General features: G+C 35.1%; 1 protein-coding gene and 1 long non-coding RNA gene across 9 annotated transcripts in view; one reads left to right on the forward strand and one right to left on the reverse strand.

The window, feature by feature from the left end:
* Window positions 1-12,944, forward strand: part of LOC137250787 (uncharacterized) — an 865,562-nt gene that overhangs the window by 724,153 nt on the left and 128,465 nt on the right. The gene's annotated exons all lie outside the window — the stretch shown is intronic.
* Window positions 1-12,944, reverse strand: part of LOC137250794 (uncharacterized) — a 195,319-nt gene that overhangs the window by 28,666 nt on the left and 153,709 nt on the right. The gene's annotated exons all lie outside the window — the stretch shown is intronic.

Raw genomic sequence — 12,944 nt, forward strand, 5'->3', positions numbered from 1 at the left:
CGCCAACGGAATTGGCCTAGCAGATCTTGGCTTGGCCCTAACGTTATTTAAAAATCAATCTTTAGTGAATTTTTTACGTCTTTTGAGGTTAAGGCCATATCATGGCCAGTTGGGCCAATTCTTTTAGCGTATTCGGATTCAGCGCATCAAAATGCATAAAATGCATGAGCCGATTTACTTTATCCGGCTACTTTTAATTTTTTTGTATAGATATGTTAACAAAAATTAGATCAGCTTTTAAATTTTAGTTGTGCCAGAAAAATGAATATGCTAATCTCGGAGAATAGAAGGGATGCGAGCTGAACAATTATCTCAGTTAAAAGAGCATAGTGTGAGTTTAATATATAAGTTCATTTTTACACTAGAAACTAATTCCTTTAATTTTGAGGGAGCAATATACTTTGAAACTCGATTTCTCAACATTTTCATTTTGGCACATTCATGCTTCTGGCAAGCGGGCGACGATATTAGCTTTTATACGTGACTCGGTCCGAACAAAAAGAAAAAAAAAAAACATCAAATTACTGGCCCCAATATGGCTATGTAAACTTCGTCACTAGTCCAGAATATAATCTGAAAACAGTCCCTAAGGATAGCGAATTAAAACAGGAAGAATCGCGGAGTAATCCTACACTGAAAGAAATGGCACTAGTAAAATCAAAAAATTGGTTCTGTTGTTCTTGACTTAACGGAGATTCGGAGAAATTGATGGAATTATGGTTAATTCGAACATGTTCTTTGTCAAGCGAACAAATTAGTTTAGTCATTTAAACAGAAGAGAATTTGTCGCTCTAAAGCTAACATTCTGTAAAATTGACAGATTCCTAATCAGTCTAACTGATTTTTTTTTAACACAACTGATCTTACTCGTCATTTCAACAGCGATCAACAGTCAATACATGAGCAAATTTCAAAGAGAATTTTACGCTCATTGCGCTCTCTACTTTGTATTTAGGTATGCTGTATACTATATGTATGCACATATTTTCTTATGTATGTGGCGGCCGCCGTGGTGTGATGGTAGCGTGCTCCGCCTACCACACCGAAGGCCCTGGGTTCAAACCACGGGCAAAGCAACATAAAAATTTTAGAAATAAGGTTTTTTAATTAGAAGATAATTTTCCTAAGCGGGGTCGCAAGAACACAAAATAATCTAAAGAAAGTTCCGAAACGATCTAGATATGGTATAAACAGTAATACCAAAATTATCCTAAAAATGGGCATCAGCAATAATAATTCCGAAAACTGTCCAATTTTCCAAAATTGTATGGACAAAAATCTTTATGGATCACGAAATATATACCATGAAAAATTTGGATTTCTGGAACAGCTAGTAAAATTAAGTGAAATTTGTCATACATATAACTAAAACTGTTGAATAGTTGACCCCTGGGAGCACTTATTTACGAAATTATTCTTAATTGTTACTAAAATAGTCATAAAATTTCCCGAAAGCTATCCTGATACTTATTTGAAAACAATCGGGAAAATGTTCCGATTCTTACACGCCTTGTAACGACACCCGAAATAATGTCGAAAACAAACCGGTTTCTTCTCTTTTTATTTTCTATAATTTAGGAAAAATCGTTCATAGATTTTGTAATCAACCAGTTTTAAAAATCTTTTGAAAAAAGTTCAAAAATTTTACAATTTTTGCTGTTATATCGGCCTACTGATTTGTAAGATCGCGGGTTTAATTTTCACAGCGATTCTGCAACAGATGTCGTAGCGCCGTGTAAATCAATTGGCAAGGCACAGGATAAAAGTAGAAATAATAAAGACAAACAAAAAGAAGCTGTGATAGCTGAATGGTTATAGCAGCGGCGCCTAAACGTTGCCGATGAAGGAATTTAGCAGTTCCCGAAATTGATCTATAAAACGAGCTTTGGTAGTTGTATAAATTTTTTCTTCCTTCTATTTTAATTTCAAATTTTTTCAATTAAGAAAAAATTTATCATAACAGTAATAAAGGCATACTCCTAGCAAGACTGGGAATATACCATCGCCTGGCGATTTAATCTTATAGAAAGTCTTCGCCACCCTCTTCGATCTTGGTATCGGTCACCAAGCTCGACAATGTGTGTCGAAAAGCACATCAAACCTCGAAAAGCACCACCACCACCCCGGCTCGATTCGAAGCCGCGATTTTATAAAATTTTATGAAAATTTCAAACTTTTTATTCAGACTTCTGATTTTTTTGACTTTGCAGATTTCTAGCCCAATCAATTTAGGTCTGACAAACTGCAAGTTATATGTCTCTAGAAATTCGTATTTTTTCAAAAAATTCAGAAAACTCAGAAATAAAATGTTGAAAATTCAGATGAAATTATCTCGAATATTACAAGTTTTTAAAAACGTTTTTCAAATTGGTTTGCATAGTTTAGAAATTCATGAAAAATTTTTTGTAAGTTATATAAAATAAAACAAGTATGGAAGGCTAAGTTTGGGTGTAACCGAACATAACATACTTAGCTGAGAGCTTGGGAGACAAAATAAGGGGAAATCACCATTTAGGAAAACTAAAGTAGGGTAACCCTGGTATGTATTTATATGACGTGGGTATCAAATGGAGGGTATTAAAGAGTATTTTAAAAGAGAGTGGCCCATATATCTATAGCTGGACGCCTTTTCGAGATATCGCCATAAAGGTGGACCAGAGGTGACTTTAGAATGTGTTTGTATGAAATGGGTATCAAATTAAAGGTATTATGAGGGTTTTAAAAGGGAGTGGCCCTCAGTTGTGTATGTGAAGGCGTTTTCGAGATACCGACCAAAATGTGGCCCAGGGTGACCCAGAACATCATCTGTCGGGTATCGCAAATTTATTTATATATGTAATACCACGAGCAGTATTCCTGCTACGATTCCAAGGGCTTTTGATTTTGCCCTGCATAACTTTTTCATTTTCTTCTACTTAATATGGTAGGTGTCACCCACTTTTTATAAAGTTTTTTCTAAAGTTATATTTTGCGTTAGAAAATCAAACCAATCACCATGTTTCTCCCTTTTTTCGTATTTGGTATAGAATTATGGCATTTTTTCCATTTTTCGAAATTGTCGAAATCGAAAAAGTGGGCGCGGTCATAGTCGGATTTCGCCCATTTTTAATACCAAGACAAAGTAAGTTCAGATAAGTACGTGAACTAAGTTTATTAAAGATATATCGATTTTTGCTCAAGTTATGGTGTTAACGGCCGAGCGGAAGTACAGACGGTAGACTGTTTATAAGAACTGGGCGTGGCTTCAACCGTTTTCGCCCACTTTCACAGAAAACATTTATCGTCATAGAAGCTATGCCCTCACTTATGGCATTAAAAGTATTCTATACAAATTAAATGAAAAAGAGCGGAGCCACGCCCATTTTGAAATTTGCTTTTATTTTTGTATTTTGTTGCACCATATCATTACTGGCGTTGATTGTTGAAATAATTTACTTATATACTGTAAAGATATTAAAGTTTTGTTAAAATTTGTCTTAAAAAAATTTTTTTTTCAAAAAGAGTGGGCGTATTCGCAATCCTATTTTGCTAATTCTTATCTAAAACACATATTGTAATAGGAGTAACGTTCCTGCCAAATTTCATCATGATATCTTCAATGACTGTCAAATTACAGCTTGCAAACCTTCCTTTAAAAGTGGGCATTGCCACACCCATTGTCCAAAATTTTGCTAGTTTTCTATTCTGCGTCATAAGGACAACCCACCTACCAAGTTTAATCACTTTATCCATCTTTGGTTAATTCATCCGGATTTTCGAAATTTTCGATATCGAAAAAGTGGGCGTGGTTGTACTCCGATTTCGTTCATTTTAAATAGCGATCTGAAATGAGCACCCAGCAATCTACTTACCAAATTTCATAAAGATACCTTAAAATTTACTCAAGTTATCGTGTTTACGGACGGACGGACGGACGGACGGACGGACAAGGCTAAAAAAATTCCTTTTTTTCGGCCAGATCATTTTGATATATAGAAGTCTATATCTTTCTCGATTAGTTTTTGCCGTTACAGGGTACCGTTATGCGAACAAAATTAATATACTCTGTGAGTTCTGCTCAACTGAGTATAAAAAATGGCATTTAATTGTCGAAATTTGATTAAAAATTTCCGCTGCTACTTTTTTGTTCGCAGCTGTATATGAATATAAATATGTTTACATCATTTACAACTGTTGGGCACAGTTTAGTGCCGACACCTCTCAGTAATAATGTAAAGCATTTTTTTCTTTTAAATGCCCATCTGATCGCACATCTGCCCGCAAGTTTTTGGTTGTCAACAGGCTTAATAAATGTTTTTGGTACTTTTCATATTTAGTATGGTTCATGATTTTTTTTTTACTTTTTTCTATAGACCTTTTATTAATGTTATAGTTTTTAGCTGACAGCTCGAAATATATATTCGGTATTAAAGGATTTTGTTGGATTCAGGTGCTTTTGTTTTTTATTACTGTCTGATAGGAAAATGGAGTAGAGTTGTGCACGTGCTGAATGTGCGTGGCACACACCGAATCAGCAGGGAGTATTTTAAATAGTGAAGACACGCATATCAAAGTGAAAACATCTGTGCGTGGCTTAATAAAGGTTTGTGCAGATGCTTCGTATGAACTTATTAAAGTTTCTTTTGTATGTTTTATTTTTGTTTATGTACTAAAAATCCAATAAGACTTATTTCAAATAGTTAGCGTTAGTGTGACACCGCCAACAGTCGTCAAAATTGTAAACAGTCATAACTTGAAATTTAGTAAAAAAAAAAGTTCGTAGAGACGTGGCCTTGGAAAACTCTCACATGCATACACATAATTATATCGAACCTTACCGCCAGCGCTGAAAAAAAATTTTAAAGGGGAGGGTTTTTAATATGTCTATCTAAAACGGTAAAACGTTTGAACAGAATTTTAATAAACAGCGTGATATTTAGATGCTCTCTTATTAAAAATATCAAAGTTATATTGAATTTCCAAATTTTTAACAGATATAGAGGCCCCTAAGCTATTTATTTGCTATTATTTTGTAATTATTTATAAATTTTATTTTATTTTTTATTAATTATTAAATTAAATTTTTTTAATACTATATTTTATTATTTATTATTTTAAAATATTAATTTTCTATAATTTAAAATTAAATAAATTTATTTTATTAAATATAGAAAATTAAAATTTTTTAAATTATAGATTAATTTGTATTTTATATTTTTATAATATAATTAACTGAAAACAATATAGACTGTAACAATAATTTGTACATATGTTGCGTTTCATATATGTTTGGTTTCGCCCTCATGTAACCTATAGTCTACATTTGCAGCATATTTGGAAAAAAAAAATTAAAAGAAATAAATGATTTCCCAAATACCAGATGCAAGGTTTTCGTATGCTTCCTTGTTATCAATTCTAAGCCGATTTAGTTCATAAAATTTGTCTCCTAAAATTTTCCTGACCCCCAGACCTTACTTGCAAAAAACACTACCTTACAGCCGGTAATCTACATTCGTAGATACCATATAGAATGTATGACAAATTTCATCATATTGTTGAATTAAAATTGCCACAATATTATTATTTTAGGTGTAATTACTGACAACAAGCTTACCCGATGCTCCCTCTAGGTTGGTTTTTTCGATAATATGATGGCTCGGCCAAACTCAGCGAAAAATGTTGTACGTGCACACGACAATAAGTTAAGGAAAGATTGAACTGGTCGATCCGTGATGACCTTACATAGACTGAATGAGTTCAGAGTTTTAGCAGAAGCCTTCTCACCGAGTAAAGTGAAAAGCCCTATCAAAAACTGAGTATTTGAAAATACTAGAAACTTTCTATGACCTATACAACTGGCCTTGCTGCTTACAGATCTGAAAGTTTAATCACTTCTTATAGTTGGAGTCTTCGCCTGGCGAGCGCAGGACACGGGCACAAAATGTGCTCAAATGTTTACTTTACCAATCCGCAGTTCCCACATCTACTGTCACTGAAGCATATCACGCCAGAAGGCAGTGTCCAGCCAAAAACCCGTCGTGATCCTACAGTCATCTCTCCTGGTCGATCATTTGCAACTCTCGCCTACGCCCAATCTCGACCGAACTTATTGTGACGTCTTCTGTACAAGCTTCTAGGCATGCACCTTTTTTATCTAGCTCATCTGCTTTTTGGTGGCCGCAATGGTGTGATGGTGGCATGCTCCCCCTAAAAAAGGGAAGATACTGGGTTCCCACCCCGGGCAAAGCAACATCAAAATTGGGTAGTCAATTAATCCAGTGTTTGATGACGCTATACTTCTGTGGTCATATGATCTGCGTTCAAGTTTCCTTGAGGCGGTAAGTCTCCTTTTACAGAACTTTTTTCGCCACCAGATCTACAGGTAGGATTTGCTGAATGGCATACAGCGCAGCCGTCGGGGCTGTTTACATGGCCTCCGTTATACTTAGTATTGGTAGCCGGCATGCCTAGATATTTTTTTCATAAATTCTTCTCTAGGGTCACCCCTTCTTTCTAAGGCCTTTTCCCGGCCGATTCGAGACCTTATACTTCCATAAAAATAATACCATATCTGTCTTTTCCGCGATTGCGCCCATATTGAAATTAAATGCCCAGTTATGTATATCCTGAAGCGTCCCATACATGAAAGAGCTTTTTGTTGGAAGGCTCCTTCCACTTATGACAGCTGCAACATCATCTGCGAATGTGAGAAAATCTGACGGGTTCCTTGTCAAGCCACCTTAATCGCTGGTTCATAGCCAGCGTCCACAGCATTAGTGATATTACCTCGCCCTATGGCGTGCCTCTGTCCACCGGGTTTTTGGCCTCCTACAGCCCCCATTGCGAAGTAATCTGCCTGCAAGTAAGCATGCAGCCAAACCATCTGTTTAGGGAGACATGTACTTTAATGTATTTGAGACCCTTCATAATTGCCTGCTTAGAGATATATTCGTAATCGGTGACCCTGAATTCGCCCACATATTGAACCTCAAATATCATATTGAATTAAATAATTGTTTTCCAAATTGATTATGATATTAAACTTTTCTACTTCTCACCCACTGACCGGTTTTAATAAAAAAAAAAAAATATTATTTAAAAAGTTACTTTTGTGTCATCTTTTTTGTCTCGTTAGTTTTCTAAATCTATTCGACCACGCATTTATGACATATGTAAATGTGCTTCTACGATTTCTCTATTTTTTAATTTTTAATCTGACTAATGGTTTTGTACCATATGCAAAGGTCTATTTTAAATGTTTGCTAATATATAATAATGCCAGTGATGGTAATATGATGGAGGCAGTGTGATTATCTACCATACCAAAGGTCTCAAGTTCAGATTCAACCAAAAAATTGCTAAATATTAAAGAAACAATTTCTTATAGGCTTGCTACTCAAATTTTTGCAAGACCTCTACTACGTTTATATACTCGCAGTCGGCATAAAACCATGTAGATATCAAGTTTAAAGTTGGGACAGAATCTCGGCCTGAATATTCAAGCGGGTGTATTTTACTAAGTTATTATTTATTATCATCAGTAGGATGAAGCTCAGTTCTAAGTATGACACCGTGCTGTTATTATGTTTTACATTAGTACTAATACTAAGTTTTTATGTCTCTAAATAAACCACTATGCATTGTTGTATTATTTGTGGTATGCCATAAGCAAATATTTGTCCTTTGAATAGCTGTAATTTGTCGCTGGTCATTTCAGTAACAAAACTTTTATCGTAAAGCTAAAACAGATTGCTTTTAGCGAAATTGTTTGCGGCAATTCTACCCAACCTTTTATTCTTCTACGTCCACAATTAATAGAAAATTATTTTGCTGTAGATAAATCAAAGGGGAATATAGAAAATTGTTGGACATATCTTAAGGGAAATTAAGGCATATCGTTAATTAAATCAATGCATTTTAAATTGGAGTAAATTTCTAAGGAATTCCTTTGTTTGCCAAATGGTCTCACTTGCATAAGATATTCTTAAAATTAATATTGATTTATATTGAGTTTGACATTGTTGACAGTATTTTTATACCCAGATGAGCAGAGCTCACATGGTATATGAGCTGGGCGAAAAAAGAAATTCATTTAGCCATGTCCGTCCTTTCGTAAACACGATAACTTGAGTAAATTTTGCGGTATCTTAATGAAATTGGATACGTAAGTTCCTGGGCACTCATCTCAGTTCGCTATTTAAAATGAAAGAAAACGGACTACAACCACTTTTAAAAGAAGGTAATTTAAAAGTTTTGCAAGCTGTAATTTGGCAGTCGTTGAAGATATCATGATGAAATTTGGCAGGAACGTTACTCCTATTAGTATATGTGTGCTAAAGAGAAATTTGCAAAATCGGATGTCGAACACGTCCACTTAAAAAAAAATTTTTTTTCAAAGTCAAATTTTAACAAAAAAATTAATCAGGCCTGTTCTGGATTCCGATTCCGATCAATTTTTTCGGAATCGAAATGGATTGGTGTTCTCAATTTCGATTCCGACCAAATATTATCGGTTTGAAAAGTATTGCCTCTGAGCAGTCGGAATGAAAATTAATTGGCAGATTATACACAAATGTTGCGATATTTGTCTTTGAATTAATTTTTTTTAAATTCTTCATTTTATTTGGAAGAGTTGTATGTATTTTTTGTTTAAATTTGAGTTAAATTGGCATAATAAATCTTTCTTTAAAAACTTCTATCAAGAAATCTATTAGGCAAACAAATCGATGCTGATCGAAATGAAGTCGACCTGTTCTGAATTTCGATCTAGCGCGTTTTTACGATTGGCACGCACAATAGCACGTCTTCTTGCGTCTGCGCATCCGAAAACCATATCTGCAGGCATTTTTTAATTAAAATAAAATTTTATGATACCTAAAACAAAACACATGAACAAAAACAGCTGATTAAACTGGTTACCGAATCGGAATGAAAACGATTCGAAATCGACTTCGAATCGATTTTTTACAATCGGAATTGAGAACACCAAATAGAAACCGAGTCGAAATCAATGTCGTTTTACTTTCCATTCCGAGTCGGAATTCAGAACAGGCCTGAATATCTTTACAGTATATAAGTAAATTATGTCAACATTTAACTCCAGTAATGATATTGTGCAACAAAATACAAAAATAAAAGATAATTTCAAAATGGGCGTGGCTCCGCCCTTTTTCATTTAATTTGACTAGAATAATTTTAATGCCATAAGTCGAACAAAAATTCACCAGTTATTGTGAAATTTGGTAGGGGCTTAGACTCTAGGACGGTAACTGTTTTCTGTAAAAATGGGCGAAATCGGTTGAACCCACGCCCAGATTTTATACACAGTCGGCAGTCTGTCCTTCCGCTCGGCCGTTAACACGATAACTTGACCAAAAATCAATATATATTTACTAAACTTAGTTCAAGTATTTATCTGAACTCACTTTATCTTGGTATTAAAATTGGGCGAAATCCGACTATGGCCACGCCTAGTTTTTCAAAATTTCAAAAACGAAAAAAAATGCCATTATTCTATACCAAATACCAAAAAAAGGGATGAAACATGGTAATTGGATTGGTTTATTGACGCAAAATATAACTTTAGAAAAAACTTTGTAAAATGGGTGTGACACCTACCATATTAAGTAGAAAAAAATGAAAAAGTTCTGCAGGGCGAAATCAAAAGCGGTACCCGACAGATGATGTTCTGGGTCATTTTGGTGCACATTTTGTTCGATATCTCGAAAACGCCTTCACATATGCATCTAAGAATCACTTCCTTTTAAAACCCCTCATTAATACCTTTAATTTGAAACCCATATCGTACAAACACATTAGAGGCACCCGTGGCCCATCTTTATGGCGATATCTCGAAAAGGCGTCCCCCTACAGAACTAAGGATTACTTCCTTTCAAAATACTCATTACCACCTTTCATTTGATACCCATATTGTACAAACACATTCTAGAATCACCCCTGGTCTACCTTTATGGCGATATTCCGAAATGGCGTCCACCTATAGAACTATGGCCCACTTCCTTTTAAAATACTCTTTAATACATTCCATCTGATACCCATGTCATACAAACACATTCCAGGGTTACCCTAGGTTCATATTCCTACATGATGATTTTCCCTCATTTTGCTCCCAAGCTCTCGGCTGAGTATGTAATGTTCGGTTACACCCGAACTTAGCCTTCCTTACTTGTTTACTTTGACATTTCACTTTCACTAATTTATTTTGATTAAAAATTTTATGTTCAGTATTGCTTAGCGATGGACAGATGAACAACTGTACCTTGTGTTATGTAGAAAATAAAGGCAAAACATAATCAACTTGTTGCTTTTGTGTTGGACCAAAACTTTGCCGATGAAACTCTCCTTACATTTTGTTACATTTTACAAAGTGAAGTGGCTGATCGATTTTGTTGCACCTCGAAATATGCTCATATATTGTATCAGATTTTACCACATAGAGATACTTCTAGCTTCCTGACTGTGATCAAATCAGAAAACATGAAACAAGCTTAAATACGACGTGATCAACGGCAGGCAAAGCGCCAGTGTCCTGGACTTGCACTCTTTACAAGGACCATTTACGGATCGGGGAAATTCAATTGCTGCTCTATGGAAATGACGCTCCCGCTTTCAGCAACATTCTGATACTACAGGGATTTCTATTTCAGCAGAAATAGCAGTGAGAATCTTTGGTTTTTACAGAATATTATTAACTAAAACCAACAGTTTCTTCTCTGTTGAATTGACCAAACACTTTTGTTATATTGACAAAAAAAGCGGTTGAGCTAACAAGAATCAAGTTGAATAACTTTTAATTCAAGAACAACTACTAGCTATATTTCGTTCGGTGAGTTAGATTGAAGCAAGTTTTGGAAAACATAAATGCAAGCTGAGTTGCAACATAAGCTCGAGTTTGTTCTCATGACAGTGGGCGTACCGTGCTAAAGCGTACCCGATTTAGTTCTAACTTTGTAAAATTTATGAAAGGTAAACCGTTTTTGGCAATTCCGAATGCTTTACTTTATTGGATTTATTTCAACTTTAATTTAGAAGCTATTCTGTTCCTTAAAAGCTATAAATTTATAATTATAAATAATGTGAACGTTCAAGCAGAAACGTTTATTCTGACCGGAACAATAGTCGGCCCTTAAGTGCACCTACTGGGTCCATTCAAACCCTGAGATAGGTGATGAGGTATCAAGAGAGAGGTGAGAATGACAAAGATGAGGATGATATTGATAATATTGATAAAACTGATCATGGTTAAGATCAATATGGAAGGAAAACGAATATATACACCACAGTCTGACTGGGGCTCGGGAAATACAGAAGTTTACCGTTAAGTCCCTTAACAACTTTAGTCACAGCTACAAGATTTGGTTACCATGGTTCAAAATACCGGTATGATGTCATTTACGATAAGGCCAACTTACATGTTTGGGTTAGGTTAATTGTGATTTTTACAGCAACGTCAACGCTCATTTTCATCACGGTTAAGGCCATTATTGACGATACGATAACGTTTTTGGTTAAGGCTATGGTTATGCTTATGGTATATGTTTTGGTTATGGTATAAGTAATGGTTATGGTAGAAGTTAAAGTTTGTGTTAGATAGAGCTATGGGTATATAGCTATCGGTATGGAAATGGGTTAGGATACGGTTATGGCTATGACTATGGTTATAGTTATAGTTAGAATTATAGCTGTGGTTAAGGTTGTGGTCTGGAGTATGATTATGGCTATCGTAATAATTAATGTTATGTGTACGGCTATTCTGACGATCACGGTTACAATTATGGTTATTGCTATCGTTATGGTTTTGGTCATAGTTGTGGTTATGTTAGTGGTTGTAATTACGTTTATTGGTAAGTTTATGATTTTCGTTTAGGTTAAATTTACGGCTACAGTTATAGTCACGATTCCGATTATCGTACGATCGAGTAATTTTATTATATAAGTAAGGGCTTAATGTCAACCAACGGACTATTTGGCATTCATAACTTACCCGTGACCGTGAATATTTCCTCCTGATAGTCAAATACGTCTTTTATTATGTTTTATTTTCTGAAAATTATGTCACCCTTTTGGTTCTATTCAGCCTTGGTGAGAGTTTGGGTGTTTCTCTTAAAAAATATTTTTCTCTGAACAAGAAAAGTAGTCCCAATAGCTACAAATAGATTCATTTTGTATAGCGCCAGTTGACCTAGTACAAAAGTGTCAGTTCAAAAGTGCGACATGAGGGTAACATTTTTTTCCAGACAAGAAAACGTAATAAGAGAATAAATTGACCGAGCTGACAATAAAGTATCTTGCTATTTCTACCTCATCATCCGTCGGATGGCGATAATAAATTGGGTTAATCAGGATTTTAAAGTGCTCCACACGCGCCCCCTCTCGATTTCAGTGGCAAAATTTATTCAGGTTATAGATCGTTCCGTCTGCAGTTTGAAAGAAAAAAGTGTCCGGAAAGACCTCGGCACTTGGCTGAGGTAGAGCTGAAACAGCCGTTTAACTATCGGTAAAATATTGAATTCGCTAACGTTAAAGGAACTGCCGAGTTAAAGACGCTACAACCTAAATTTCTAGCTGCCACCAAGATTCAGCTTACAGGATGTAATATCTTATGGTCGTTCGACGTTGTTAACAGCGGCTGGTGTAGCGCATGGCATCCAAGCCGAAAGCTAAATCCATAAGTTTATTGAATATTTTGATTTGCTACAATGCTACAAAATTTTAAGTTCTACTTTAAGTAGGAAAATGATATTAATTATATGTGCTCTTTTTTCACGTGTTAAAGAAACTGCTGAGTACTCAAAGCGTAGACATACGATATTTTTAAGAATTCATGACCTTAACACCGGCTTATAATAATTGAATTTCAATTATTATGTTTACTAAGAGAAACTGAAAAGAAAGAAACATTTACTGGCATATTGCGATGGACCCATTTCGAAAACCGCCCACGT

Source organism: Eurosta solidaginis, chromosome 4 (genome assembly GCF_040869045.1).
Source record: "Eurosta solidaginis isolate ZX-2024a chromosome 4, ASM4086904v1, whole genome shotgun sequence".
Taxonomy (NCBI): domain Eukaryota; kingdom Metazoa; phylum Arthropoda; class Insecta; order Diptera; family Tephritidae; genus Eurosta; species Eurosta solidaginis.